This window comes from Colias eurytheme, chromosome 2 (genome assembly GCF_061535395.1).
Source record: "Colias eurytheme isolate Ceu_HAF_F1 chromosome 2, ilColEury1 Martin Lab GWU primary, whole genome shotgun sequence".
NCBI classification, from domain to species: Eukaryota; Metazoa; Arthropoda; class Insecta; order Lepidoptera; family Pieridae; genus Colias; species Colias eurytheme.
Genome location: NC_142981.1, coordinates 486,318 through 513,976, shown reverse-complemented (window position 1 = coordinate 513,976; position 27,659 = coordinate 486,318). Strand labels below are relative to the sequence as shown.

At 35.5% G+C, this 27,659-nt stretch overlaps 1 protein-coding gene and 1 long non-coding RNA gene across 2 annotated transcripts in view; one reads left to right on the top strand and one right to left on the bottom strand.

Moving 5' to 3' along the window:
* LOC149910043 (uncharacterized) overlaps positions 1–27,659 on the top strand; it is a 234,439-nt gene that overhangs the window by 40,988 nt on the left and 165,792 nt on the right. The window lies entirely within an intron of this gene.
* Positions 14,944–18,527, bottom strand: LOC149910044 (uncharacterized). The gene is made up of 2 exons (XR_016457524.1): positions 16,194–18,527; positions 14,944–16,009 (listed from the first exon to the last, which is right to left on the bottom strand). It is a non-coding gene; the product is annotated as an uncharacterized LOC149910044 (long non-coding RNA).

Sequence of the window (27,659 nt, the reverse complement as noted above, 5' to 3'; positions counted from 1 at the left end):
ACTATTTCATGGTTACATTATAAATGAGACTAAAATAACAATAAGTTGTTACCTGAACTAGAAAATCATACCATGGCTATAATATCTATTCTTCACTGTACTTAAAGTTATTTATATAAAGTTTTCATGTCTTTATAGGACATAATATGTTCACCTATTTCCTGAAATAAAATTCTCTATCTGTACCAAACCGAACGCGATAGCGGCGCACTTTGGACGCCGTCTGCCCCACATAGGGGGCACATTAAGTCAAGTAAAGTCCGTCTATATCTACACATTTTAATACATTCCTATATCATTAAAAACAAAGAAAAAAAATGACAAAGAACACAATGTAAAGGGCCCCTTACAAATTTAATTCGCAGCATCGTCGATTATTCAATTTAAACAGCTCTTATTGAATAACGGATGTGTTAATTGTCTTCACACTCGACATCACAATATTATTGCACCTGCCTTTCCTTGTATTCCTTTTGCTATTTCTTTGTTTTTTAAATGAAGCTGCGCTGTTTTTTTTTGTTCTGCGTTTTATCCTGATAAAGGGTTGTTATAAGTTTACGAAGATTGCTGGTTATTAGATGAACCAATTTAAGTATACCTATAGATTATTTTTCCGACCCAAATATCGACCAATAGAATTGCACCATTCGACGTCACGTGGTCAACCTACATGGTATTATACTGATAATTTTTTGAAAATTTTCTCTGGTCGTTGACGTCAAACTGACAGGTTCAATTCAATTGTGAAATTATTGGCCGACATTTGGGACGGAAAAATAATCTCCCGAATACCACACGAGCTTCAAAATTATCTGGCATTTCCCTCAAGGTTCCCTGCAAACAAATAAAGTCGTCAAGTTTTTCAGGAAAAATCACCTATTTTTTAACCTTGACTAAAAACTTGACTCCTTCATTTGTTTGCAACGAACCTATCGGAAAATACCCGATAATTTTGATGTTAGTGAACTTAGCAGATCATTTTTAGCAGATCAAAAAAAATGTGAGTTCTTATCGCGTGCAGTTGAGTTCTACAGTTCCTGATACTTTTTAGAAATAGTTCTGGCGTTTTTACCTTAACAAACGACATTTGAAAAAACCCGACCTGGACCCGGCTTAACGTGATGCTACGGCGTGATGCTACGGTGTGATGCTACGGTGTGATGCTACGGCATGATGCTACGGCATGATGCTACGGCATGATGCTACGGCATGATGCTACGGCATGATGCTACGGCATGATGCTACGGCATGATGCTACGGTATGATGCTACGGCGTGATGCTACGGCATGATTCTACGGCGTGATGCTACGGCGTAATGCTACGGCGCGATGCTACGGCATGAAGCTACGGCATGATGCTACGGCATGAAGCTACGGCATGATGCTACGGCATGATACTACGGCGTGATGCTACGGCGTGATGCTACGGCATGATGCTACGGCATGGTGCTACGGCGTGATGAAATATGACATAAATAAATTTTCTAGTATTTCATTTTACGCGAGTATTTCTAAAAAGTATCATGAACTGTAGAACTCAACTGCACGCGATAAGAACTCACATTTTTTTTTGATCTGCTAAAAATGATCTGCTACGGGAAGTTGGCAGATTATTTTTTCAAATGTCGTTTTTTAAGGTAAAAACGCCAGAACTATTTCTAAAAAGTTTCAGGAACTGTAGAACTCAACTACACGCGATAAGAACTAACATTTTTTTTGATCTGCTAAAAATTATCTACTACGGGAAGTTGGCAGATCATTTTTTCAAATGTCGTTTTTTAAGGTAAAAATGCCAGAACTATTTCTAAAAAGTATCAGGAACTGTAGAACTCAACTGCGCGCGATAAGAACTCACATTTTTTTTGATCTGCTAAAAATGATCTGCTACGGGAAGTTGGCAGATCATTTTTTCAAATGTCGTTTTTTAAGGTAAAAATGCCAGAACTATTTCTAAAAAGTATCAGGAACTGTAGAACTCAACTGCACGCGATAAGAACTCACATTTTTTTTTGATCTGCTAAAAATGATCTGCTAAGTTCACTAACATATAATTTTGAAGCTCTTGTGGTATTATAAGTGATTATTATTTTAGTATGTCAAATTGGAATTGATGTTTGTTGGATATTTACGTCTGTTTTTAAGTTAACAGGATTTCATCCCAGTTTACCCAGTTTCAAGTAGCTGTTGTGAATTCTTAATTTTGGTATACTGTTTCTTAAATCGTTCGATATTTCCCGATTTTAAAGTTATACGTCTAACCTACTAAATCGATAGTTCTGTTTCTTTCAAGGCTATAATTTTCACTATGTGTAATAGAATCAAATGTGTATTCGATAGATTTTAAATGTCACTGATTTCTAACATTATGAATAATGAAGTAATCTCACACCGTCACACGTAAGCCCTTTTAAATATAACTTTTGAACAAAAAGCGAACGCGAACTATAATTATCCTTAAGCCGCGTATAAACTAAGCGCGGCAAACCATCGAACATAGGCGCGCGCGGCGGCCGCGCACTATGTAGACGGGATCGCCGCGCGCGGCGACGCGAACATTGCCGCGCTCGAACGTGCCGCGGGGCGATCCGCTCACTGTCGGTTTTTGAGACCGCATCAAAGGAGCTTCAGGCGTTCGCTCGCGCGCCGTGTGGACGGTTTGTAGTTTTGGTGATTCGGCTCGCGCGGCATCTACGTAAAAATGGACAACGAAAAGTGCCGTTTACTAATACAATTGTATGGCGCTAATGAATTTTTGTGGAACAGCAAATCCTCCCAATACCACAATAAATCGCTGAGGTATGATGTGTGGGTAGAAATCAGTAAGAAAATGGATATACCTATTCCTGACTTGAAAAAGAAAATGACTACACTTTTGGCGTCCTACAGAATAGATGTTCGTGATGGATCGCCTGCCGCGCGCGGCAACTACGTTCAACTTAAAATATATCTAGGTACATATTGGCTCGCGCAGCAAATGAACGTCAACTCTGGTCGAACATAGGCTCGCGCGGCTGCCGCGCTTAATTTATACGCACCTTTACGTTACCCAAGATCGATTCAAGGCAATTACAACCGAAATGTCAACACAACAAAATTAATATTTGAATGTTTAATCACCCTCCAGGATATGACCTGGCCGATCCTTTAAATATGCAGGCGCAATTAGGGCTAGGTATACTTGGGTAATCCTGTAAGCTTATTGGCTAAATGCTTTGCACGTATTAAAGTTTATTGTAATTGTAACTTGGAATCTTTACGCAGTTTTATTAATATACTAGCTGTGCCCGCGACTTCGTCCGCGTGGAATAGTGACTGTATAGTAGTTACTACTTAATTTTTGAAGTGAAAACTTCTTTAGCGGCGTTGAGCACTTTTTCTGTAATGGGTATAAAATCTTAAACTCGCGTCAGGACACGTGACCTGATCGAAAAAGCGTAAGACGAATACCATTCCAAAATATCAAACATGCTCAACGTTAATAATCAAGTATTCACTTCTGCCGGCACTCCCGGAGTGCAACCCGTCTTTTTTATTGAATTGAAAGGAAAAACACGTACTACCATAAATAATACAAAGAACTGTTAGTAAAATTTATTACTAAACTGAGCTAAAAAAAAAAAAATACCTAATTAATTTTCTACGTAAAATTTATTTTAAGGCACCAGAGGGGAAGGGAGCAAATTTATTTTTCTTCCTTCCTTGTATGGATGTTTTTGATAATAAAACGTGAAGCAACTGAGCGCCGAGACAAACGTCAAAACGCAAAGGAATAGAATCCGCTATCGATACTAATAATTGACATAAGCGTATGATGTTTTGCTAAGGATTTGTTCACCCTACCAACGACGACGACGACCACGAACAAAATTTTCATCCAGTCGCAATTTAACAAAATAGTGCTAAACACAATTAGAATAAAATATTAAAATTTCCTGTCGTTCTGGTGCTTGGAATTTTTTTTTTGAGATCAATGAATGAAAAAATAGATTTTTCGTAGAAACGGTAGCTCCTAGAAAATCTAAAAAAATCTATTTTTTATTAATTGACCTCGAAATTTTTTTCTTCCGAGTACCAGTATAACGGGAAATTTTAATATTTTATTTTGAACGAATTTGGTCTGGATGAGAATTTTGGTCGTTGTCGTCGTCGTAATTTTGGTAGTGTGACCGAACCATTACTAAAATGTGATGAGCTTATGTCAATAATAATTAGCGATAGCAGTTTCTATTCCGCGTTTATTCTAATCTCTGCCGTCTCGGCCTGCAGATCTTTCCTGTCTCACGCCTGTAGTAACTAAACCGTTTAGACCGTGCAATAAAAAATAATAAATACCATTTTAAATATTTATAAAAATAAAAAAACAAAGTTGTCGGAGCTGCCATACCATCATTATCATATCATATATTATATTTTTTTTTAATGGTACTTAATTTTAAAGATCGTCGGGAAGTTTGTAAAATTATTATTTATTCCTTTACATTCGTTGCGTTGGTTTTTTTTCTTAATTTTTAACTTCGGTTTCTTATTTTCAAGTAAGCGAGACCTACCTCCATTTTACATTCCTACATCATATTGATATCTATAAGTTTGTTGCTCCTTGACATCTTTCAATTTGTGCACGGTTACGGTGCCCGTAACCGTGCACAAATTGTAATGGACCACAGTGACAAAAGAAGTGGTATCTTTAGGAAAAAAAATTGCCAAGGGCCAGGCCTATGAGGCTTTGAGTAGAGTTCAAAATTTCCAGTGTGTGGCTATCCTCTCGCTCCCATATCCCCCTCTTCTTTAATAGACTTTCAACCCATTCCCTTTCCACCCCTAGTAAATGGGATAACCGATTTTGATGTAAACCATATTATCTAATTGTACCTATATGTACACGTCATATCCTGTCGTTTGATGCTCCATTTGGTTTATTTATCTAACCACTGTCACCCCTAAAGTGCCCTATATGTAATAAACGGATGAACCGATTTCGATAAAATATTATTAATTGTAATTCACACGTTGCTCTTTCATATTTTGATATATCTACCGCTTGAGTATATTATTTGACAACATTCCATTATTGTTCATTCCCACTTTTACCGCTGTAATCTAATAGAAGCTGTAATGGATAAACCGAATTGGATAAAAATATAACTAATATTTTTTCCCACATTCCCACTTTTACCCCTATAAAGGTATAATAAATGGATGAACCGATTTTGATACACTTTATCTAAGAACCAGCGTCGGAAAATATGCTGCCAACATCAAAACCGCATCTAATTCGGATTACACACACAAACACACACACACACATAGCGGTCAAACGTAGCGGTGATAAGTATCACCCATCTTTTTGCGTCGGGGGTTAAAAATATAGGTAATACGTCATAATTTAAAGGACATTTTATGTAAAAAATTTACCTAGAAGTAAGCATAATTCTAATTTGACCCCTCCCCCTACTACCTCAGCTTAAGTTAAATTTTTAACTACAGTTTTGGGTTTGGGATCGATTTAATAATTTAACCCCTGCTATTTTTTTTTACATATTTTCATTGTACAGACATCACTTTTCTAGAATTTTATTATATGTATTGATGATTGATGATTGATGATTGACCACGCGCAAGGTTACTAATTTCCACTACATCCTCACGCAAATCGTCAATTTTTATTAACATTGAATCTGTTAATAAAAAAAATCAAAAGATAACTGTACCTTATTTTATTAAAAAGCTACTAACAAATAAAGTTTTATCAAGAACTAAAGTGACCTTCTTTGGGCGTTTAGTATAGTCTTGTAAAAGTTATACCTACATAAAAATAAAATTTCATCATTTTCTTATTTTGTCATACTTAACTTTAACTAATTAAAAACATGAGTCTAACTATATAATTATAATTATAATTATAAAGAATAAATACAAAAGCTACAACTAATACCTTTTGTGGGATCGCAAGAAGGCGAAAATTAAAAAAAAAGCCGAAGATTTATAACAATGTAACGAATGAACACAATCACTGTTATCTACTATTACCTATATTAACTGTAATGACTAATGGTGTCTTGTTTGACATCAAATAATAAACATCTACCCTCACTTATAAAAATTTAGTACATATTATATTCACATGAAATTTATGCGCACCTGAAATGGACTCTGGGAAAATATGAATTATTTATTTAACTTTAAAAAAAACAACCTCACCAACATCATAATATTTAAATTATAAATTTCCAAGAAGCGTTAATATTATGTAAATTGATTTGATTTTAATGAAATCTCATAGATGGCGCTGTTTTAAATTTGTCTTTATACTACTAAGATTCATTATACTGTTTCTCTGCCAAAATTACTTAAATGACGTAGTTTTTATAGTGTAAAGGTAGACAATAGCATGGCTTACTCAAAAACAACATTTAAACATGAGTCTTTAGATTGTACGCTATCGTAGTACAGAGAATACGTAAGAAAAATAAAGGTTCACAGCTCCTCCCCCGCAGGTGATAGCTTGATAATATGTAGCCTATAGCCTGACCCGACCTGTTAGTAATATTCATGCAAAATTTGAAGTCAATCTATGCAGTACTTTTCGAGATTAGCCCGGTCAAACATACAGACAAACAGACAAACAGACAAACCGACAAACAGACAAACAGACAAAAATTCTAAAAACTATGTTTTTGGCTTCTATATCGATTATAGATCATGGATTATGTATTCTTTTAAAAAAATATTCAATGTACAGTTTTGACTCTCCTACGATTTTATTATATGTATTATTCATGCAAAATTTGAAGTCAATCTATGCAGTACTTTTCGAGATTAGCCCGGTCAAACATACAGACAAACAGACAAACAGACAAACCGACAAACAGACAAACAGACAAAAATTCTAAAAACTATGTTTTTGGCTTCTATATCGATTATAGATCATGGATTATGTATTCTTTTAAAAAAATATTCAATGTACAGTTTTGACTCTCCTACGATTTTATTATATGTATAGATACTGAAGAATTTTAATTTTTAAATGGTACATTCCGTGATGTTCAATAGTTAACTTTCTTGGAGATTATAGAAATGGGTTTTAATGCTTTTTTATGGTATCAGGTATTATAGATAGGAGCTTGATTATTTAAGCACTCTACTGTTAAAAATTGTTAAGTTTTCTCTATTCATAAATGTTGAAAATTCCTTTTCTTTTGTACAAAATTCGAATTCAAACTTGGAAACTTGCGTCTCAAGGCCTACACAATCTACATACAAGTTTTCCATTCCCAAATTCGCTTCGTCAAAAGTACTTAGCGTCACGGAAAGTAAAGCCATTACTTCATTTATATGTGGGTATAATAAAAGTAGATCCAACACAAGTTTGTAAGTGTGTCTGATGTTACACATGCGCGGTAAATGGGCCCGTTCTTTATTCACTTAGCGAAGTAAGGCTGCGGACACATGGCTGCGTGATATGTTTTTGGGTTGGAATTGGGATACAAGTTTGATTGATGCTTTTTCGGTTGAGCTCTTCAACCGATTTACAAAAGAAAATTCTCTATTCTATTTTTTTGGATTTGAGAGCTAGTGACTTCGGTTAGTCCCTTTTTAGAAGGAAGCTTTGTTGTTTCGATTGGCATTTGATCTTCGATAATAACTTTAAGGTATGTGGGGCAAATGAACGAAAGTTTTGTCCGTTGAGATGTTCTTATCTATATTTAATGGCAAATGTGACAGTCATCTTAGAGATATGCAGCTTTCACTGGACAGTTCCAGTCGAATCAGATGTATTATATATTTTATGGAGAATTGTATATCTCATTTCTAGAGAATATTTTAAGCATGCGATTAACAATGACTTTATATGTTATAAATTAAAATGAACACAATTAAAATGAGCTTTAAATAAGCAGTGTTACATTTCTGTTATCAAATGTTTTTAATATTCTTATTGAAATAAATATTACTCATATTGTATTCCTATAAAATACCCTTGAGTCTTGGTATACAGATGAATCACATTGTAACGTAGTATGGCCATTAATCATTTTCGTGCTTGTAAAAATTACATTTCTCTTTCACTCCCAAATGATTTTGCATAAGTGAGAGCGAGATGAATATTTAGGCAGAAATCGTTCATAGGTAATATGAAACAATAATTTCATTGTATTTCACACTTATCTAAAATAAACATCAAATTTATCATAACATTTACATGTAGATATATGCTATGTTGGTATTGATAAGATTAGAGCGACAGTGTAGTCACCCAGGTTAAACGACAATTAATACAATCCTCCAATAAGCCATAACTTTGATATTGTCTGTCTAGGTGGATATTAAGGCAGATGTCAAATTGTAAGGTTTAAGCACAATGGGCTAAAATCATGCTAAAATAATATAAATAATTTATCATTGATTGATAACTTCTAACTGTAATTTGTACACGTGTAGTCTAAGTATTACCCTTGTATGATTTTTTTTAATTACACATACAACTTCACACATGTCTAAAATTAACGCGACACTGTACTATAAATAAACATTTTGACACCACAGACTATAAAATTGTAAGAAACATAAATAACGAATTATTTATCCACGACATTCAAGCATAATTCCAACAAAACGTGTAAAATGACTCAACAAAAAGCCCAGAGATCAACTTATACTGGTTATCACATTACGGTGCGCGCGCGCATTATACAGTCATTGTAGATGATAATTCATGGCCCACAATAGTCGCTATAAACATTAATGTAGTATTTTGTAATCCGTGTAATCGCTATAGTCGAGTGGAACGCTATGAATCACTCCTACTCGACAGAAACTCGGGCCATCCTGTATTTAACTGTTACATTGCTAATATACATTTTCTATTGAGTATTAATGTACTAAGATGACTGATGATGTAGACTTTCCGGAGGGAGTTTTAAGAATTTCAAACTATATGAAGTTGATAATCCCAACCTTTTTATGGAGTTTCTTGCCGATTCTTCTCCATAGATACTGCTTTCCGAATCGGTGGTAAATGTTAAAAATACTTATGTAATGACGATTCGAAAGTGCTACTAAATAGTAGTCTAATTGAACAAATGAATGTTTGAGTTTGAGTTTGAGCTTGTAAATACTTGGACATCAGCATGGCCAGCTCTAAATGATTAAATATTTTTTTTGTTTTTGACTAATTTTCCTATACCAAAATAACTATTAGTATGAGTGATGAGTTAAGAGATTCTGTGAGTCTAGCCACCTCACTCACGTGCAAATTTGTTACTTTGACGCAAAACTTCTAAGAAGTTGAAATAACCCTTCCTTGAACAAACTTAACTCCAATAAGACCTCGTAACTCTCTGCTAACTTACACAAGAACATCATCAGGAAAAAACATATTTTTTCCACATAAAAGTAATGGCCAAAAAGTACTTTCCATGCATTTATTCCGCCACGTTATGAGATTACACTAAGTAATTAAAATAATATCTCGTTGTTTTCAAAGCTTTAATATTATAATTTAGGGTTTACAGAGATTTGGAGTATAATTTAAAAGCACGAACTCCCATCGTCTTCGCCTTTGATATAACATTATCAGCTAACCGGATCAAAAGCGAATATTGTGGCGAAAGTCGAAACCGAATGTAGACATCTTGAAAAGGTTTTAATTAAGCTAAGTGAGGGTCTCGCCATCAATCGAGTTAATGCCTGCTTCCACCTGAAACGGGAACTTTTTCCACGTCATTCGCTCAGAATTGAATCTACGTACTCAAACGAGCTTGAAATTTTTATACACGGATTTTCTGTGGGAAACCTTATTAGTGAACTGTGCAGCCGTTAACGCGTGCTCTACGCTCTACGGCTAATGCCTTTACACATTTCACTGGATTTTTAAATGAGACACATTCATAATCTAATAGCTTTGAAACATTCTGCGTCGTAATGTTTGGGCAATAAATAGGTTACTTGGTGTGCATCGTTTATGTACCAAATGTTAGTTGATTCAATTCAGCAGTTTAGTTTTGAAAGAAAAATATTTTCGTAATTCGTATCAATGCAAATAAATAAATAAATAATAAATAAATAAATATTATAGGACATTATTATCTACACAAATCGACCTAGTCCCACAGTAAGCTCAATTAAGGCTTGTGTTGTGGGTACTAGGCGACGATAAATATAATATTATAAATACATATATAGATAATAACACCCAGACCCAAGAACAAATAATTGAGTTCATCACACAAATATTTGCCCTGACCGGGGATCGAACCCGGGACCGTCGGCTCAGTAGGCAGTTACTTTACCACTGCGCCAACCGCGTCGTCAAAAATATGTAAGTAATTTACATTAAATTGACCGTTTTACGAATATAAATGCACGCAGGTTTAACAATGAAGTTTTTAGTCAGGTCTTTTTATTAAATAGACTTTAACAAGTTGCCAATCTAGGGAATTAAAAGCCAAAATCTTGCAAACGCTGCATTCTCAATAAATGACGGCGCGAATGAAATTTCATACATATTTTTGGATTTATAAATGTTGTTATTAAAGCTGTATCGCTGGAGTCAAATTTTTAATTTGAACCTCTCTTTGTACGTGAAAATTCGAAATTGCATTTTAAGTTTTAATTCAAATAAAATATCATTAAAGTAAGTGCAGGCCGCCATTTCGTAATAAGTCTCAATTTTGCAAAATGCTCGTTATTTTCGTCGCCGACTTTAATTTCATTTACCGTCCCTTTGTATTGTTAATTGCGCTTTCTTACACCACTTTATATAAGCTATGATTAAAGACACGACGTCGCCAGCTAAAAATATTCAAAGAGGTGAATGTTTAAATAGGTCGGTTAATGCGGCCTCACGCGCCTTCGAGGCGCTACCCGGTGGAGTTCAGGAGTGTCCTCCGCTCTCTTCTTTCCACAAATTAACCGTGCTTTTTAAGTTGGCCGGATGAATTTTAAATTAGATTAAGCCTCGGGCCGGTCGTGACGCCGCAAAGATATGAATGATGACTTCGATGTACCGCGACCAGTGTAACGTGACCCCTGCCGCTTAGACTTTTGTTGGTTATTCGGTATTGGTTTAATGGACGTTAGTATTATACGTATCACAGTCATTATGGAATTAAAGCAATCTCTCTGTTCCGGTGAAATAATTGAAGCTTTTTGTTGTTATGCGATGTGAATGTACTCCAGTACGCAGTGACGCAACGGTACTCGACAGATTTCCTGGATTCGATTCCCAGGCCTGGAATGTTTCGAGATGTACTATTATTGAATGGGAATTAGTTCCCATGGCTGCAAATTGTCGGTACTTTTTTACCTTGTTTGATACGTCGTTAATATACTTCTTATTTGTACAATTTACCATTGACATTGTAAATTGCTCATCATTTTAGACAAGCATGGGTAAGCTAATGTTTGATTTTTCTAGACGTATTTCATAAGGTATGCAGAAAAAATTTAACTATTGCGATTAACTAACTTTTATGGAGTAAGAATTTAATTCTGAAATATCAATTTTACTATCACTTGCATGTTTAAAATATTGCTATGATAATATAACTTATTTCAATAGAACGAAAAACAACTAAGCTAGTTAGAAACAAAACAACCAGCCATCATCCCAATTCCCAAATCAATCCATGTACCAGGGTCACAAAAACGCAAGGCTGTTAGTTAATCAGGCCACGCTAATCCCGATGTCTATTTGTCCGCTGACCGCAACATTAGTCCCGTGTCCGATCCGGGATGGCCGGGATAGCCCGGATAGCTGGGATTGGTGGGATCGGTGGGATTGCCCGGGATTGAAACTTATCCCGGGTCGCGGTCTTTAGTTAGATGCGATTGTTATAAACCTTAGCTGCGATGCGATTTCGAATTTAAGGTGCGAGATTTACGAGTAGGTGAATGATGCAACGTTACGACATTCATTTATTTTTTCAAATCAAAATATTAAGAACATTTATATCTTGGCTTTGTTTATAGCACACTTACAAATCTTAACTCTTTGTATTACCTACACACGTAATTGTATTTGTATCATGTTTGTAGGTAAGTATAATTTTTACGCCGTAACTGCTATACGAATTTTGATGAATCTTTAAGTGTCTGACAGGCTAAAAATAATTTAAATAGAAATTGTTATCTAATCTATTTCTGTCTCACTTATACGTTTATCTATTTATTCGTCGTGTCGTCAAAACTTACTGCAAAATTTAAAAAGAGCAAGAATGTTATTTTAATTTTAAGCACACATAAATTTCCATATTGAACGCTCGAAAATATGAATAATCTTAACATTTAATTCAAATTCCCTTTGTCTCTGGAGAAATCTCGTTGCGTTTGCGGTAATCACACAATCAACATGCAGATAGCCACCATTTCACAGATGATTAACAAGACTGTGACGTCACAACGCTTCCAGAAACTTCCAATTTGGTGTTACATTGAATTGATTAAAACTAACCCTGTCTACGCTATGCGGCAGAAATGATATTTGACGATTATCCTATTTTGATATGTGTGCGAGAAAAGTTATATTGATGTCTATTGCCCAGTAAAATAATTTAGTAATAGTAAATCGATAATATATACCGGACAAATTGAGAACCTCCTCCTTTTTTTAAGTTGGTTAAAATATATGTGTGAAGTTTACCAAAACCATAACACCACTAAAATAAAAATAACGTAATAAGAAACTGTTACATCTAAAGATGTAAACACATTTCACTAATTTGATAGATTAATAGATAATATTGACCCTTTCCCAATTTATACCAACCAAGACCTTAAATTTGTAGACCCTTACACTTGTGACGAAATCTAACCTTCAAATCAGATCCAATCACTAGAAACAAACTTTAAACCTCAAAACACAACTTATTATCTTTCAGTTGAACTCAATCAGCTGACAAAAGTATCAGCTCTACGTTAATGAAATCCCCCCTCCCCTGGGGGTTACAGGTGACAGTGGTAATGTTGTAATTCGTATGCAGGTCGACAGGTTTCACAGGCAATTAACTACGTGGCGAGCTCTATTGGCTTCTTTAATACCCTACATTATGATGTTATAGTGCAACTGTTTTATGTTTTGTATTGTGAAAAATATATTTTAAGTTGTTGTCTTTGTGGATAGATTTTGACATGTATTGTAAAGTAAAATCGTCTATACGTATACGTCATTCGTAGGCGTTTTGTATTTTGGAGCTTTATGGTATGGTAAATTAAAATTTCAGTGTGTGTGTTAATTTTAATGTTAATTAACATTATGATTTTTTAAGAAAAGAATAGGTTAGCTATACCTATTGTAAAATTTAAATGTAATTCTAGTGTGTATTAAATTCTTTGTCTGTCACGAACACTCTTTAAAGGACTATTAAAAGACAGAAGCCAGGAAACGTTGTATAAAAGAAATCTCATATAACAGTCTAGTTTACAATGTTCCCACGCCAACTGAGCCTTCCAACATCCCATAAGAAGTCTTAATCCTAGGCTATCCATTACTAATTGCATATGTTTTTCCAAAGGATAGGATTCGATTCCCTTAACGATCTCATGGTAATTACTCCGTACATACGTAATGATGCGTAACTTAACCAAATCAGGCTTGCTACTGATACCATCTAAGACCTAGGTTTTATTTACGCACTGTGTGTGTATGTAATGAATACGGATAAGTTGTTAGAAAATCGCATTGTATGCGTTCTAAGTAATGTATTTAATATTAGAGAGCAAAATTCACTCTTTTAAAGAATACAGAACACACTCAAATCGGTATATCCGTTTGCGAGCTATAGCAAATCCACCTGCAGACAACACGAAAAAAAATATTTTATTTGAAAATTAAAAACTATTCGAAATTACTGAAACAAAACGTATCGCACAAGTTTTTAATAACGTGCATTTATGGTCTACTTTGTTACATTATTATCGACATATTCCATAAAAACCATGCATAGTGAGAACCTTTAAATAGTCGCTATTGCGAACTCATTACGCAACCTTTATGCGGAGTCGGGTCTTGATCTAGAATCTCTTTCTAGACGCATTCCCACGCATCTCAGGGAAATGCTAGGTTGTTCAACTGACTGACTTGGTGACAGGATGCTGAAAATCAGCGCTGTATTTTGGGCAGTATATGCTGAGAAACAGCTACTTCTGTTTAGTTATAATAATTGTGTAGTTCTTTTTAAGAATTATACTTTTTAACGGATTTAAACGTGATTTGTCCTTAATTTTCTGCTGATATTTCGGTTACTGCGGGTCTTTCTTATTATTCTTTTAGCCGTGTTTTTTTAAACCTTATTTTATTTTTAACGAGGTTTAGTGAATATGCCTCTCTCTTAAAATCGACATTTCAATCAACTGTTGAAATTGCTTAAAAGATAATAAGATATTCTCCATAAATTGAAATAATAATGAATATTTTAATGTATTTATATGGAGATATTAAAGTAAAACGAACAATTTCAGCGAAATTATAACATTATGTACATGTTATTAAAAGCTTTATAGTAATTTAAAGATAAAATTGAACACAATCTTTCGTCATTTTCGATGCTTTATGAATAAAGCCATAATTAAAAAATATGGTTAATATTTCTTGTAAGATTGAATGAATGAATGAATGAAAGCTTTATTGTACACACCAAAATAATGAAATAACATTAAGTAAAATATACATCAAATTGCACAATAGGCGACCTTATGGCTACAGAGCCATCTCTTCCAGGTAACCCAACCAAGGAAAACAGAAACAAAGAAAGAATAAAAGTAGGTGGTGCATACCAAAGCAATATATATAATAATAATATAGTAATACTAAGAAAGTAGGAATATAAATAATACATAATTTACAACAATAAAGAAAATAATATATATGTCGGCGAAAGGTGTAGAATGTGGATCTATTTTCAAGCTGTGGGCGATGCGTTGGGTAATCGAGCAAAGAAACACCTCTAACTCAAACATTTCTTTATTTACCACCGATTCGGAATGCAGTATCTACAGAGAAGAACCGGCAAGAAACTCCATAGTTGCTCTTTTAAATCATGTCAGTTTTACAATACAGTCATTTCTAATACAATCACTTGGTATTACAATTATGACCACTAATGACCACCAATAAAATAAATATCACAAATAAGTTATAGTAAGCTACTACGTAATAGATGTGCACTCGGCAACGGTCGGCGAACGAATGACCCGAGTCGTGCGCGCGCGCTGCTTTATATCGGTTCGCCGTTCGTTATTTTTTAAAGCTTCGACGGTGGCGCCGTCACGGCCATTCTGACATACGCTCGTCCTCGAGCGACTTCTGAGCACCTGGGAACAAGACAATTAAAACAATGTGCTGGTCCGGCAAGCCCTTCAGCAACCGTGCTAGTCCGGAAATCTCTCCAGATTTCCCTCTAGCGTGCCAGTCCGGAAATCTCTCCAGATTTCCCTCTAGCGTGCCAGTCCGGAAATCTCTTTAGCTTACTGCGCTAGACCAGATTTCCCTATAGCGTGCTAGACCGGATCTGCAATCCCTATAGCCGAGTTATTGGACCGGACTCCCTTCAATAACTCGCTCTCTCTCTTTTTTTTTGCACCATTCTTTTTGCTCTCCTTTTTTTTTTGCATCATTCTTTTTGCATCATTTTTTTGCATCATTCTTTTTGCATCATTCTTTTTGCATCATTTTTTTGCATCATTTTTTTGCATAATTTTTTTTGCATAATTTTTTTTAAGGATTATTTTTTTTCCTTCTTTTCTTTTTTTTACACAACAATATTAAATCCAAACTCACGACTCTCTCCACTCTCTCCACTCCTCGGCCATACTGACAATCGTACGTCCTCGTACGTCCCTTCTTGTTTTACAGCACTACGGTATTTCATCCCGGGATTAGACAACTATACCGCTCGGCCATACTGACCTTACAGAAAACCAACAACATCCACATAACATAGACACGACGCTCGCTCACCACAAATGAAGGCTCAACTACCGTGGACTGCAAACCAGATAGCACGCACAATTCCTGCAATGAAATCATTACCGTTACAATAATCCACGTTACAAACTTTTACTTTACACAAGTTATCTCCGATACAGTCATACTTGCGTCCTCGTACGCCATAATATCTCACACTACATTACTACGATAATTCATTTTCATTTTTTTTTGTCTAAATAACATCCATCCTGCCTCAGCCTACACTGACCTTACAGGGTTTCCACACTGCCCCGATCCTACTGACCGGTCAGAACACACATGTACTATCCTGGACCTCATGCCAGATAGCATATCACTTTCTTCTAATAAACGACATTACCGTAGTAATATTGGAATATTACGTAAATGTGTGTTGTGTGGACACAACACACATTTACTTCGTACAGCGTACGAGTAAACAGATGTCAGTATGCTACTGGTCAACTATGAAAACTGAAAACAGAGTGTTGCCGCAGCAAATCAGTAAAACGGTACGCGACCGTATCCTCAACGTTTGTGCTGCGTCATCCTGGCATCGCGTCATCGAGCCGTACCATTGATGATGCTACGTTGCTCCATATGCTACGCAACCGCTGCGCCGTACTGTTAACTGCCTCGCTTCTAAACACTGTGTCGTAAAACGCTCTCTGTAATTTAGCTAATTAAAATCAATCTGACATAACCTGTCGTTAATTATGATCATTGACTATAGCGCAAAAATTACAATATCTAAAAAAGTTTAAAACGAATAATTCGTAACTTAACCGCAAAAAAACACAAAATTTCGACTAACTCAAAAAGTGGCAAAAGCTTGTTCTCAAACTTAATGATTTACCAACTTTAATTTAATGTAATCATGTGGTTAAAATTCCTTAACGGTATGTTAACTTTTGAAAACTCAACTTAAAACAATTGATAAGTGTAGGCTTAAACTCATCTGTGAATCTCATATCGAACTGTAAAAGGGCTGAGCTAAATTTTAGTTTCAACGTAATAAGAATGTACTGCTCAACAACTACTGTACAACTACCTAATTGATGTATTCAGTTGATGTCAAACTGCAGCTAGTCACAAAAACTAGATATTATCAAGGAATTACATTAAATGCACACAATGTAAATCGATTATACTATCGAATACTCCACGTTTAGGATTTGCGTTCTTATATTTTGAAGCTACAAAATAACCTTCAGAAAACCTGGATGGATTTTTTTCTTTTCTCTGTTCAATTAAACAGACATTATATTCTGACGACAGTATGTAAACTGTAAATGCGCGATTAACCTTGAGATTATTTTCAGTTATTCTTTTTTTAAACTATCGTAATATTTAACGGACCCTTACGTTGATGGGATAGTTAAGAGTTTTTTTTTTTTTCTCTTTTTTTTAAAGCAATCAAATTACATACTAAAACCGAATCTAGACCCGTACTCCAATCATAACGTTTATCTTACGCCAGATGTTTATTTGAACACACGATAGTTATCTGTGACATTGTATTATGAACTGCCTAAATAGGGCCTTAATAAATTTTCTAAGTAAAAATTCAAAACGAAATGCCTCGATTTATCTTTCATTCGATCAAACTAAGTCTGCCACATTTCATAAAACTGCATATTGTAAAAACTGTATACTGTGAATTGTTCACGACTTAATATTTTTTTTTATTTATTTTTTTTTTTATAAAGAAATGACCTCAAATATCACCCTAAATAAAACCTACGAAAAGTTTATTAAACCTCTAAGCACTAGTTAACGCATTGCTTTTCGTTTTTAATCGAATGGCAATAAGGCTGTCTTTGTGTAGCAATTAATTGCTATTTGTCAAGGGTATAGTCTAAATAAAAACTAACGCAGGTAGTTCAAGAAATGAATGCGGGTAGTCAAGAAACTAACGCGGGTAGTTAAGAAACTAATTTAAAAGTAATTCGCATACTGTTTTTTGTTCCGATACACGGACAAGTGAATGTTTATTGTTTACGTTCGATTGAAGTATCTGGATGCAGTGTACAAATTATTGCGCTTTCTTTCTTTAGTGTTAGCTCACAAACTAACCAACATTAAAGCAAGTCGTTACTTAATTCATCTTGAAGTCAGTGCTTACGCCGCGAAGTGTTTTTTTTTTTTAAATAACGTGAATTACCTACTCAAGTAAACGTGTCCCTGAATAAGTGAAATACAAGTCACACGACCTAGGTACTGATAATAATTTATCACTGCGTAACTAAGATGGGCTAAATGTAATGGAATAAGATTTAACTAACTACAAAACCGTAAAGCAATATCGCACGGCCTAATAATAACATCACTGCGTGAATAAGTCGAGTTAAATGCAATAAGATTTAACTATACACTGGTCTTGTAGGTTACAACTTTTAACAAAATCTGTACGGCCTGTAAATCAGCGCTGTTTTTATGCAGCATTTAGCTGAGGCTGTGACGATTTTCCTCAATTAATTTTAAGATAAATTTTGTTTTTGGCAATAAATTTCTTTTTCTTTCAAATAAGTTACTACATTTTAAAAACCTTACTTTCTTTATCTAATTGCACACTCAAAGTGAAATGTTACTGACCGATTTCTTACAAGAGAACATCAGAAACATAGTAATAAAAATAGTACGACTGACCAGATTCACCAGCACTTAGCCTCATACATGTGCCGAGTGGCAGCTGCCAACGCGTCGTTTCGTTACACCATACGGTCCTCTGCCATGAACCACACGGCTTGTAGGCGCACCGCCCGCGCCACTGCTACTGCGATAACGCTGCGATGCCAGACTTGTGAAGTCATGATGAAGCGCTGCTCTCGATGATACGGGGTCCATACGAGCACATAACGAGCTCTCCCTTTGTCACCGGCTGCTCAGTGACACGTATGCTCGTAGAACTGTAGGATGCCTCTTCCCGTTGAAACTGGATCGAAGTGCCACGTGGTTGCGGCATTTTCTCTTTTAATCAGCGCACGCATTAATTATATCCAGGTTATCGCCACGTGCTTTCTCATTTGCTCGATTTGATCCCAATTCTGATGTCGGCGAAAGGTGTAGAATGTGGATCTATTTTCAAGCTGTGGGCGATGCGTTGGGTAATCGAGCAAAGAAACACCTCTAACTCAAACATTTCTTTATTTACCACCGATTCGGAATGCAGTATCTACAGAGAAGAACCGGCAAGAAACTCCATAGTTGCTCTTTTAAATCATGTCAGTTTTACAATACAGTCATTTCTAATACAATCACTTGGTATTACAATTATGACCACTAATGACCACCAATAAAATAAATATCACAAATAAGTTATAGTAAGCTACTACGTAATAGATGTGCACTCGGCAACGGTCGGCGAACGAATGACCCGAGTCGTGCGCGCGCGCTGCTTTATATCGGTTCGCCGTTCGTTATTTTTTAAAGCTTCGACGGTGGCGCCGTCATATATAATATATAATAAAATAAATAAATACAGATAAGAGAAAGAATATATAAAGTCATCACTTAATTAAGGACATGTGGTAATCAAAGAGCATGTTTTTGAAAACATCAATGGATCTAGCTTTGCGTATGGCTATTGGTAATTGATTCCATAGTCTAATAGCTTTGACAGTGAATGAGGTGTTAACAAATTTTGTTTTATGTATAGGTACATTAGATTGTTAGTTATTTCAATATATTGTTAAATCAGCATGTAAAATTTGCACAGTGAAAATATTGTAGGTTGTCCATTAGTGAAATAGTTTATTATTTTCATTCATTTACATCTTATATATATGTATAAAAGAAAGTCGTGTTAGTTACTCCACTTATAACTCAAGAACGGTCGAACCGATTTAGCTGAAAATTGGCAGGGAGGTAGTTTAGACCCAGGAGAAGGACATAGGATACTAAATATGTACCACGGGCGAGGCCGGGGCGGACCACTAGTAGGTATATAAAATCTATTTAACATCAAAAATGTACACGCAAAAGCACTCACAAAACTATGCCTATAAACTACATAATAATGCTATAAATATAAATCCATTTTCCCACATTACGAACTTATAAAAATATAATAGAAAATACAACGAACATTTCAGCACAAGCCGCGTGATTGATTAGTTTATATACTGACCTGACGTCACAAGCTTGTACTGTTTTGCTTGTATTTATACATATACCCGCATATACTGTTATATTATTTACGAAGTAAGAAAAACTGTAATACATAGTTAATATTAATTTTGTTCAAGTTTGTGAGGATGAATGTTTGTTAAAGAATCTCTTTATTTTATACCTACAGGGATCGTTAAAATATAATGGTAAAAATATCGCTTTTCATAAGCTGCTTTCTGTACACTTCCTTTAATGTATTTCTTATTTATAAATTTCTTTTACTTTTGTACGAAAAAGTATTTTTATACATTCATATATTACTTATCGGATTAGTTGAAAATATTATGTCTCGCTTGTTGGTAAAGTTAATTTTACTTATTTATTGACGAAAAATATAAATAACTCGTAAATGAATACCAAGATTATTAAGCTAGAAACAATATCTAGAAAGAATCTTAACCCAGTTTTTATCCAGGAATAAGAAAAGCCTAGCTAGCCTAGCTTTTTTACGATGAGAAAATCTTGGAAAATGCAAAGCATTCCTACTCCTTATTACTGACATAATTGATTTTTCTTTTTCCAATAAATAAATAATTTGTAGATTTCCTTGATTTATTTTCAATCTATTTATGATTATTTTTAATCAAGCCTTTCAAATTATTAAAATATTTGTTTCAATATGACTGCCCAGTTTTGTTTGGTAGATATACGTATTGTTATGCCGGTATTGAAAGCATTTTTCCCTTGGCAACAGTTTTTAAATCGGAGAGTGATATCCACCTATGTGAAGTTGGCAACTAACTGAATAAAAATGAGTGTTTCTCAATTCTATTCGATTGTACTAGGTTTGTACCGGATTGTACCGCTATTTATTTCGTTTGTACCCCAAAGGGGTGGGGAGAAACATAGGGTCGTAGTTATATGGCAACTAACTGAATAAAAATGAGTGTTTCTCAATTCTATTCGATTGTACTAGGTTTGTACCGGATTGTACCGCTTTTTATTTTGTTTGTACCCCAAAGAGGTGGGGAGAAACATAGGGTCGTAGTTATATAGTTCGCTGCTAACTGAATAAAAATGAGTGTTTCTCAATTCTATTCGATTGTACTAGGTTTGTACCGGATTGTACCGCTATTTATTTCGTTTGTACCCCAAAGGGGTGGGGAGAAACATAGGGTCGTAGTTAAACTGAATAAAAATGAATGTTTCTCAATTCTATTCGATTGTACTAGGTTTGTACCGGATTGTACCGCTATTTATTTCGTTTGTACCCCAAAGGGGTGGGGAGAAACATAGGGTCGTAGTTATATGGCAACTTACTGAATAAAAATGAGTGTTTCTCAATTCTATTCGATTGTACTAGGTTTGTACCGGATTGTACCGCTATTTATTTCGTTTGTACCCCAAAGGGGTGGGGAGAAACATAGGGTCGTAGTTATATGGCAACTAACTGAATAAAAATGAGTGTTTCTCAATTCTATTCGATTGTACTAGGTTTGTACCGGATTGTACCGCTTTTTATTTCGTTTGTACCCCAAAGAGGTGGGGAGAAACATAGGGTCGTAGTTATATAGTTCGCTGCTAACTGAATAAAAATGAGTGTTTCTCAATTCTATTCGATTGTACTAGGTTTGTACCGGATTGTACCGCTATTTATTTCGTTTGTACCCCAAAGGGGTGGGGAGAAACATAGGGTCGTAGTTAAACTGAATAAAAAAATGGTTGCCTGTAAAGTCGGTTTTACGGGCGAAGATTTTACGTGACAACGTCTTTTTCTCGATCATAGTTGAGTGGGAGAGAGACGCAAGGCATTCGGCGGGCCTCTCTCTCGTTCGGTGACTCATCGTAACGTTACCGAGCGTTACACTTTTTCATAAGTGACTCCCAGTCGCAACCTAATTTAAGACGTTGACACGTCAAAATGAATGTTTCTCAATTCTATTCGATTGTACTAGGTTTGTACCGGATTGTACCGCTATTTATTTCGTTTGTACCCCAAAGGGGTGGGGAGAAACATAGGGTCGTAGTTATATGGCAACTAACTGAATAAAAATGAGTGTTTCTCAATTCTATTCGATTGTACTAGGTTTGTACCGGATTGTACCGCTTTTTATTTCGTTTGTACCCCAAAGAGGTGGGGAGAAACATAGGGTCGTAGTTATATAGTTCGCTGCTAACTGAATAAAAATGAGTGTTTCTCAATTCTATTCGATTGTACTAGGTTTGTACCAGAACGTACCGCTTTTTATTTCGTTTGTACCCCAAAGAGGTGGGGAGAAACATAGGGTCGTAGTTATATGGCAACTAACTGAATAAAAATGAGTGTTTCTCAATTCTATTCGATTGTACTAGGTTTGTACCGGATTGTACCGCTTTTTATTTCGTTTGTACCCCAAAGAGGTGGGGAGAAACATAGGGTCGTAGTTATATAGTTCGCTGCTAACTGAATAAAAATGAGTGTTTCTCAATTCTATTCGATTGTACTAGGTTTGTACCAGAACGTTCCGCTTTTTATTTCGTTTGTACCCCAAAGAGGTGGGAGGGGATTTTTATTCAGTTAGCAGCGAACTATATAACTACGACCCTATGTTTCTCCCCACCTCTTTGGGGTACAAACGAAATAAAAAGCGGTACGTTCTGGTACAAACCTAGTACAATCGAATAGAATTGAGAAACACTCATTTTTATTCAGTTAGTTGCCATATAACTACGACCCTATGTTTCTCCCCACCCCTTTGGGGTACAAACGAAATAAATAGCGGTACAATCCGGTACAAACCTAGTACAATCGAATAGAATTGAGAAACATTCATTTTTATTCAGTTTAACTACGACCCTATGTTTCTCCTCACCCCTTTGGGGTACAAACGAAATAAATAGCGGTACAATCCGGTACAAACCTAGTACAATCGAATAGAATTGAGAAACACTCATTTTTATTCAGTTAGCAGCGAACTATATAACTACGACCCTATGTTTCTCCCCACCTCTTTGGGGTACAAACAAAATAAAAAGCGGTACAATCCGGTACAAACCTAGTACAATCGAATAGAATTGAGAAACACTCATTTTTATTCAGTTAGTTGCCATATAACTACGACCCTATGTTTCTCCCCACCCCTTTGGGGTACAAACGAAATAAATAGCGGTACAATCCGGTACAAACCTAGTACAATCGAATAGAATTGAGAAACACTCATTTTTATTCAGTTAGCAGCGAACTATATAACTACGACCCTATGTTTCTCCCCACCTCTTTGGGGTACAAACGAAATAAAAAGCGGTACAATCCGGTACAAACCTAGTACAATCGAATAGAATTGAGAAACACTCATTTTTATTCAGTTAGTTGCCATATAACTACGACCCTATGTTTCTCCCCACCTCTTTGGGGTACAAACGAAATAAAAAGCGGTACGTTCTGGTACAAACCTAGTACAATCGAATAGAATTGAGAAACACTCATTTTTATTCAGTTAGCAGCGAACTATATAACTACGACCCTATGTTTCTCCCCACCTCTTTGGGGTACAAACGAAATAAAAAGCGGTACAATCCGGTACAAACCTAGTACAATCGAATAGAATTGAGAAACACTCATTTTTATTCAGTTAGTTGCCATATAACTACGACCCTATGTTTCTCCCCACCCCTTTGGGGTACAAACGAAATAAATAGCGGTACAATCCGGTACAAACCTAGTACAATCGAATAGAATTGAGAAACATTCATTTTGACGTGTCAACGTCTTAAATTAGGTTGCGACTGGGAGTCACTTATGAAAAAGTGTAACGCTCGGTAACGTTACGATGAGTCACCGAACGAGAGAGAGGCCCGCCGAATGCCTTGCGTCTCTCTCCCACTCAACTATGATCGAGAAAAAGACGTTGTCACGTAAAATCTTCGCCCGTAAAACCGACTTTACAGGCAACCATTTTTTTATTCAGTTTAACTACGACCCTATGTTTCTCCCCACCCCTTTGGGGTACAAACGAAATAAATAGCGGTACAATCCGGTACAAACCTAGTACAATCGAATAGAATTGAGAAACACTCATTTTTATTCAGTTAGCAGCGAACTATATAACTACGACCCTATGTTTCTCCCCACCTCTTTGGGGTACAAACGAAATAAAAAGCGGTACAATCCGGTACAAACCTAGTACAATCGAATAGAATTGAGAAACACTCATTTTTATTCAGTTAGCAGCGAACTATATAACTACGACCCTATGTTTCTCCCCACCTCTTTAGGGTACAAACGAAATAAAAAGCGGTACGTTCTGGTACAAACCTAGTACAATCGAATAGAATTGAGAAACACTCATTTTTATTCAGTTAGCAGCGAACTATATAACTACGACCCTATGTTTCTTCCCACCTCTTTGGGGTACAAACGATATAAAAAGCGGTACAATCCGGTACAAACCTAGTACAATCGAATAGAATTGAGAAACACTCATTTTTATTCAGTTAGTTGCCATATAACTACGACCCTATGTTTCTCCCCACCCCTTTGGGGTACAAACGAAATAAATAGCGGTACAATCCGGTACAAACCTAGTACAATCGAATAGAATTGAGAAACACTCATTTTTATTCAGTTAGCAGCGAACTATATAACTACGACCCTATGTTTCTCCCCACCTCTTTGGGGTACAAACGAAATAAAAAGCGGTACAATCCGGTACAAACCTAGTACAATCGAATAGAATTGAGAAACACTCATTTTTATTCAGTTAGTTGCCATATAACTACGACCCTATGTTTCTCCCCACCCCTTTGGGGTACAAACGAAATAAATAGCGGTACAATCCGGTACAAACCTAGTACAATCGAATAGAATTGAGAAACACTCATTTTTATTCAGTTAGTTGCCAACTTCACATAGGTTTAAGATTAAGATTAAGATTATCGAAATTACTAGATAAATAAAAACAAGAAAAAATATGTTATATTTAATTATTACTTTAAATAAACAATGCTTTGACTTCATAAGCCTTAACACTTAAGCCTTACTTATGAACATTAATAAATTATTTACATAAAGGAAATTTATTTAAAACTTCACCAATTTCGTTGGGGTAAAATTCACTAAGTTCACAAGTTTTAAACTTATTTTAGGAAAAATTTGGGCAAAAAACCCGCCGCAGTGTTCACTTACCTGAGAAATGTACAAATTACTTCTACACTTTGTCTCTGAGCTGCTATTATTCTAGATTTCTGGTTTAAATAGTTTTTTTTTTATATTTTTCATTAATTCAAACAATTTTTAATAACAAAGAAGTTATCTTTAAAAATGCGTCTTCAAAAATACAGACACCTCTTTCTCTTTAGCCTCGAAATTTATTTTAGATATTCCGTGATCATGTAAAAATTTCTTGTCGTGTTTAACATGAATCTAATATGTACCATTATTTTTATATTATTTGAACCTACCTATTTATGAAATATTTTAAGTAAAGTTTTAAGTACTTATTAAGTAAGACAAAATAAATCATCCTTTAAACGGTTGACTTTTAAAATTAAACAAATCCCACTGAACAGATTCCAAAGCTCAAAAGGAACAGACAGACGGAATTTCGTATAATATTATTATATACAGCATATTTGTTAACCCTCCGGCATTCACGCAATGATTTCTGGCCGAAGGAACTCAGACAATACAGGGTCCGTTGCGGAAACCGTTTTGATATCCTATTAGACTCCCTTTTTCAAACTACCCGCTTTGCGAATAAATGGAATTATCTTTGTCGCCATCGGAATATGTATCCGGTCGGTTTTATTGTTTCGATGACGTCATTGGATAACATTTAACCTTTATTAGATAAGATGACGGATTGTTTTGATTTAGATGTTGGTTTTGTATGCTTTTAGACAATCTTGAATAGCTTTGTAAAATTTATTATTACGTGCTGTGATTATTTACTACAAAATGCTCGACATGAAAAGAATTATAAACTCAACAATGAGGAACAAAATGCGGGCTTTACCAAAGAAGGCAATAATTATATTATCTGTTGATGTGTATTTATCAATGTCACTTGTATGTGAAGTATGTGCTACATGGCACGTCATACAACATCACAATCTCGCAATTTATCATTTTGACATTTTACTTTTCTGGTTTAAAAACAAGTTACGTGATTACATATAATTTCAAGCCGGCAAATACACCAAACAGCAATCCATAAATAAATATAAGTACCTACCGCCGACTAGTAAACAGCCATTAAAATCTTTGAAGTTCCAACCCTTTAACCACGCCACAGAAAACTTAGATACCGATCACCTAATACCAGTAATGGATCGGCCGGTCCGATTCTCCCATTTTCCGAACCGTTAGCAGATAACGAAATGTCGACCGCTTTATGGCCAAAGACTTTCAGTTAATATACGCGGTGCTTAAAATACCCAGGCGTAGATCGAAGATTCCGAGGAATTCGTGTAGCATTTTAGGGTTAAGCCGTATTCGCCTGCAATTTTATGTCTACCACCTACGTGCGACGTTATTTTAATGGCCCGAGCAGGTCTAGAATTAATTTTATTAAGTACTCACCAAGTCTGTTGAAATAAAATCATTCCCGTTGAATCTGGAACAAAATACAATTTCGTTAATTTAAAACACGAGGGAAACTTTTATAAAAATGAACATTTATTTCTAGAACGTTCGCATATCTGGGTATGACGTCATGCCGTAAACAATGAATAATAAAACAGCCTCCGCAGCCCGCGGCTGAATAAATACCACATTTACGAGTCGCTCGTCTAACTAATTGCTTATTTTACTTGTATTTTTGAGGGCATGACAAGTCACTTGAGCGGCCAAGATGTCATGCATGTGGGTTTTTGTTTGTGGAAGAAAATTGGTCACATTAGTCTTTAGTATTATAAGTACTCTTCTTTAATGATGTCTTCGTCTTATTACACATTGAAATTATAAATTTTGAAAATCTATTTTACTGGTGGGCTATTAGAAATACATTTGTTTCCCTTTTGCAGAGAAACAGCGCATCCGAATTCCGATAGTTTTTGCAGGGAAATAGTTTAGGAAACGGATATCACACCTATGTGAAGTTGGCAACTAACTGAATAAAAATGAGTGTTTCTCAATTCTATTCGATTGTACTAGGTTTGTACCGGATTGTACCGCTATTTATTTCGTTTGTACCCCAAAGGGGTGGGGAGAAACATAGGGTCGTAGTTATATGGCAACTAACTGAATAAAAATGAGTGTTTCTCAATTCTATTCGATTGTACTAGGTTTGTACCGGATTGTACCGCTTTTTATTTCGTTTGTACCCCAAAGAGGTGGGGAGAAACATAGGGTCGTAGTTATATAGTTCGCTGCTAACTGAATAAAAATGAGTGTTTCTCAATTCTATTCGATTGTACTAGGTTTGTACCGGATTGTACCGCTATTTATTTCGTTTGTACCCCAAAGGGGTGGGGAGAAACATAGGGTCGTAGTTATATGGCAACTAACTGAATAAAAATGAGTGTTTCTCAATTCTATTCGATTGTACTAGGTTTGTACCGGATTGTACCGCTTTTTATATCGTTTGTACCCCAAAGAGGTGGGAAGAAACATAGGGTCGTAGTTATA